Here is a 5251-nt window from a genome sequence, read left to right as displayed (position 1 = left end):
ATCTGAACACCCTACGAAAACTGTTAACATTACCGTTAACATCCAGACTAGTTTTTAGTCTTTTCTATGAATATGCAGCTGTGTGTGTCTATAGCATAGTTAACGGCATAAACATATTACAGCATAAGCATTTCCCTGATCATTAAGTATTAATCGGTTAAAGACTATGCATAATGTAATGTCGATGCGTAGGGCCAAACTGTTGGTTGAACCAATTCACACACCCAGCCACCACTTTCAAGAGTGGTCTCTTCCCTGAGGCCTATAAGCAACGTACAACCGTGGCCTCTTGCACAGTTCCTGTAGAGCAAATCTTTACCCTGCGGCGGGAACTCCGATTGCAGAAAACTCCCTTCTTCCATCAGCATGCGCCGTCGCCTTCCGCCGGGGTTGGGCCGCCACGGAGGCCCCACGTGATCCGGCGGTCTCTGCGCCGGAGGGCGGGCTTGCGGAGAGGGGCCTTACGCACGCTGCGGCATGACGTCGTACGTAGGGGCTGGCTAGCCGCCATCTTGCTTCTTTTTCTCGCTCGCTCTCTACCTCTTGGGAAGCAGCGAAAGTGCTTTGGCGGTTTGTCCATCCACAGCTTCGGCCTTCCCAGTCGGGTGGTCCTCGCAGCCGCCCCCTCCCCCTCGCCTTCCCTTCCCCATCCCTCGATCGGAGCTCGGCGGAGACTCTCGAAGTGCGCAGACACTCCGCTTGACACTCGCCCTGGCCGGTAAGGAAAGCGAGGGCGTAGGAGCGGTGATCAAAGCGGGCCCCATCGGGGTAGGCTGGCGGGGGGCTGCCTGCGGGGTGGGAGCGCACCTAGGCCCCGGCGGGCAGGGACTGGGGAGCCGCTGGGAGACGGCCTTGGGTCCGGCCATCCCCCTCTTTTTGGCTCCCATCACGTCTGTGTCTGGGGGAAGTCTTGGCCTCCTGGTCGGGGAGCGGGAAACCGGAGTCAGACCCGCCCCATGTGGTCTGCAGCGGGAGTTCCGGAGCCGTCGGTCTCTCCCACCCAGTCCCAGCTCAGGCCCCGCGGGGGGATCCCTCGGGTCGCCGGCTGAAATGGAAGGGGGTTCTCTCCTTGGGATAGGTGTTTTTATCTAATGTGGGCGATGAGTCCCCCAAACAACTCGAGGGCTCATCTGGGGCCCTTACTGCCTACTTCTTTTCCGTGTGTAGTGATGGTGGAATTTGCAGCGAGCAGTGTGTGTGTGAGAGGGACTGGATTCAAGACCAGGCTCGGTGGAGACTCTTGGGGGGAATCTAGACCAGCCCTACTTCCGCTGGGGACATGCTCCCGAGGAAGATTTGGTAGTCATTTCGTACCCTAGGCCTCGCCATCCCCTAACCTGCGTAGCGACTCCCACACTGCAGCGCTCTCTTTGCGATAGCGTTAATATTATTGGTGTTACGGTAAAGGCCCCACTTTAGGACTTGAAGAAAAGGGCATGGGGACCAATGGGAACGCTGCTAAATTGCCCCTTTGCCCGAGAGGAATGCGTCTGGTTCCTTTAAAGGGATGCATATTTGTTTTGAGATTTGTTTGAGATTTCCCACACGCCTGACGTTTGCAGGCTCCTAAAGCCACCCGGATTTCTGCACCGGCTGATCTTCAGCCGAAGTTCATAGATGCATACCCCGCTCGGGTACTTGGAATTGTGCGGTAGGCGGCTGTGCTGGAGGGTTTTCTTTTGGAATGCACCAGAAGGATCAGGATTCTTGATTAAGTGCTTGATAGCTTCCTCCTGCAGATAAAAACAGTAGCGGGATACTTAAGTGCCCACCAAGCCTAACTCTAGCATTTGTTAAAAAGTAGATTTAACCTCCTCTGTTGGTGATTAAGATGCCACTCTGGAGCCATTTTTAGGTGTGTGTTACAGATGGACTGCAGCATCGTTTCTGGCCCACCTCAAATGCATTGATCCCCTAACAAAAAATTAGGAATAGACTGAATTTGAACTTTCTCTTTGGCATGTAGTCCAATAGTAATTTTATTTTCTGCAAAACGCTTGTCAGAATGCAGGCTTTTTACTTTTCTATTTTGGTTTGGTGAGCTTATATGTGTGGCTGTTTTCCTTCTACCATCAGTTGACCTTTTACTGTGTACTGAGCATAGAAATGAGCTCTTTGCATACAGTATCTTTCCTAATCTTACAGCCAGTGCTCAAGGGAGGTGGTGTTCTTATCACCCCCATTTTACAGATGAGGAAATAAAATCAGAGATACTAACATGACCAAGGTCACACAGCAGTTAATGGTGGTGCAGTAGAGATCTAGACCCGGACTACCTAAATCTAAAGGGCATGCAGTAGGCCGTTAAACTGCCTCCCTATTCCTTGTCCTTTTAGGAACTGTGGTAATTGAAGATGTAGCATTGCTAACCTAGTTTTTTCTTTCAATTGATTTCACTATAGAAACATTGTTGCATATAATGCTGAAAGTGTTGCAATGTGGAAAAAAGAGTTGTAACTACTTTGGGGATGGGATATAAGGTAATTATTCTTCCCTTTTCTAATAAAGGCCAGTTGGTTAAAACCCTTGACTATACATTATGACATAAGTTTAAAATTTTGAGATCTGGCCTATGCTGTTGATAGAATATTTCCTCATCTGTAAAATGGAGGTGGTGATGATAATAGTACTTCCCTCCAGGGTTTGCTGTAGGATTAACAAAGATCATGTGTGTAAAGGACTTGTTACTGTGCTCAGGACATAATAAAAGGCCAAGTAATAGTGGATTAGCAGAATATTGGTATAAGCAGTAAGTAATCTGTATATTTTTAGAATGAGGTATCTATTCTTTGGGAATTTAAATAGTTTTTCCTTCTTTCTACACTTACTTACTAGTTTTTGTTCTTAAAGATTTCTTCATGCTCTACAGTCAGTAACCCTGGGTTTAGTATGTTGAGCACAGCTGAAAATAACAGGAGTTCTGACTCATTCCCACCCCTACCCTTATGCCACCCCACCACCCTTACTGGTAAAATGTCTTTGAAGATTATATTATGTACATCCCTCTCTCCAAGTGGTTTCCTCTTGCCACCCCCTCCCGCTTAAGTTTGTAAGCCAGTTGAGTAATTTCTGTTTCAGATGCTGTTTATGCCATATTTATGTAAGACAAGGATTGATTATTGATAAATGTTACACACATTGATACAGAATCCTATTCTTACAGTGAAGGAGATCCCAGAAGTTGTGTCTCACTGAGTTATGACTAATATACTTTCAGTAAAGTGAGATTTATCAGCTTATGAATAGGGTAACACAATGATAGTTTATCTCCATCTATGTTAACTGTTGCTTAGAAGCTTGAGAATTAATGTGAGTTTTCTGAGTCATAGCATTTTAAATTTCTCAATAAAGCCTTTGTTGCGTCAGTCAGAACATGTTTGTGGGTAAAAATATTCTCAAGAGAGGGTAACTTCAGTATATTTTCTGTAGTGTGTTTTTTTCCCAGTCCCCGGAAAGGTTAAATATAAACTGATCTTTTCACCAGTTAACATTTGTCGTGGTTTTGCTCTAGACTAACAGATTACCAGTCATGTTTTAGGGCCTGTGTGTGTATATGTTTGCTGGCAAATCAGATCAAATAAAGGCTATTACAACAGTTGTTAGTTGGCAGACAAAAACTTTTATATGGTTAGTATACGTAGTCTGAACACCAGATAGCAATACAGTTATTACTGTCAATGTGATGTGATGTTCTCACTCCTCGGTGCTCTGTATTAAAGGAGGATGGGATTTACTCAGCATTTGTGGAGCACATCAAATAAAAAAAACACTTGGGGTATTTACATAGCATATTATGTAGTAATTTTCTTTTTCAGGTAAAAAAAGAAATATTCTGTGTTCCAATATCTGTTTTCCTTTACTTTGTATCTTCAACACTTTGTACAGTGGTTGGCATGTACCTAGAATTTATTAGTGAGTGAATGAGATTAGGAAATAGAAGAATAGACCCACAACTAAGATTCAACTGACAGATATCTTAGTAGAGCAAAATAATACTGTCATTCCCTCCCGCCCACCTCCCCATTAAAATAGTATGAGATGCTTTCAAATATTTATGTTTATATACCATGTGTTATGAGATTTGTTTGCATCAGATTTTCCTTTCTAAAATTTAGATTTATTCAACAAACATTAAAGATTCTTTTTGTAAGGCATAGTGAGTCAGAGGAATATGGCTTTTGGTTCCTACTGCCAAGATGTTCACAGTTTTAAGGATTAATGTTAAAAGTTGACATGTGATCTTTGGATTTACACCAGAAAATAAAAATAAAGACATACAAGCAGATAGGGGAAATTTGGGGGCAGAAAATCCGTATATGAACATTGTCTATAATACAGATCAAGTGCCTCGTTGATTACAAGTAAAGGCATGATGGCCAAGAGAGATCAAGAATAATTGCAGTTATTGATACTGAGTACTTTCTGTGCCAGGTGCCAGGCTAAGATAATTTTGTAGATTATCTTTTTCAATCTGTACAGTAAGCCTAGAGGGTAGATTATTTTGTCCCTGTTACACTAGTAAACTGGGGCTTAAGTAATTTGTTCAAAGTTATTTAACTAGTAAACGGGATTCGAATTACTGACCCAGAGCCTAACTGCGAAACTTCCATACGACATGGATTTTCCAGTGGCAAGTATTTCCCAACCTTAAGACGTTTATGACTTTTAAAATCTTCAAACTGTTTTAATATTTTCTTTAATTCAACTTACTATATTTTAAATAAGTGAATTTATTTATTTTTTTTTAATGTTTTATTTATTTCTAGGAGAAAGAGAGAGACAGCATGAACAGGGGAGGGTCAGAGAGAGAGGGAGTCACAGACTGAAACAGGCTCCAGGCTCTGAGCTGGCAGTCAGCACAGAGCCCGACGCGGGGCTCGAACCCACGAACCGCGAGATCATGACCCAAGTGAAAGTCGGACGCTTAACCGACTAAGCCACCTAGGCGCCCCAAGTGAATTTATTTTTTTAAGTTGACTTATTTTGAGAGTAAAAGAGAGTGAGCAGGGGAGGGGCTGAGAGAGGGGAGACAGGATCCCTAGGGGGCTCTGTGCTAACAGCAGAGAGCCCACTGCGGGCTGAAACACACAAGCTGAGATCATTACCTGAGCTGAAATTGGACGTACATCCAACTGAGCCACTCAGGCACCCCTACATAAGTGAATTTAAAAGGAGAATATACATGATTACTTGGTGTTGCTTTTTTTCCTTCAACGTGTTTCAAAATAAACATTTTTAATGTTTTTTTTTT

General features: G+C 43.6%; 1 protein-coding gene across 4 annotated transcripts in view; it reads left to right on the top strand.

The window, feature by feature from the left end:
* The first annotated feature begins 520 nt into the window (after positions 1-520).
* The window catches only part of PRRC2C (proline rich coiled-coil 2C), a 95741-nt gene continuing 91010 nt past the window's right edge, over positions 521-5251 (top strand). For all 4 annotated transcript variants that reach the window (XM_039224033.1, XM_039224031.1, XM_039224032.1 and 1 more), the window contains exon 1: positions 521-718. The gene's annotated coding sequence lies outside the window, so the exon portion shown is untranslated. The remainder of the gene's footprint in view (positions 719-5251) is intronic.

Source organism: Hyaena hyaena, unplaced genomic scaffold (assembly GCF_003009895.1).
Source record: "Hyaena hyaena isolate Hyena2069 unplaced genomic scaffold, ASM300989v1 scaffold_1537, whole genome shotgun sequence".
NCBI lineage: Eukaryota > Metazoa > Chordata > Mammalia > Carnivora > Hyaenidae > Hyaena > Hyaena hyaena.
The sequence above is the reverse complement of the archived record's forward strand: the minus strand, read 5'-3'. Positions and strand labels throughout refer to the sequence as shown.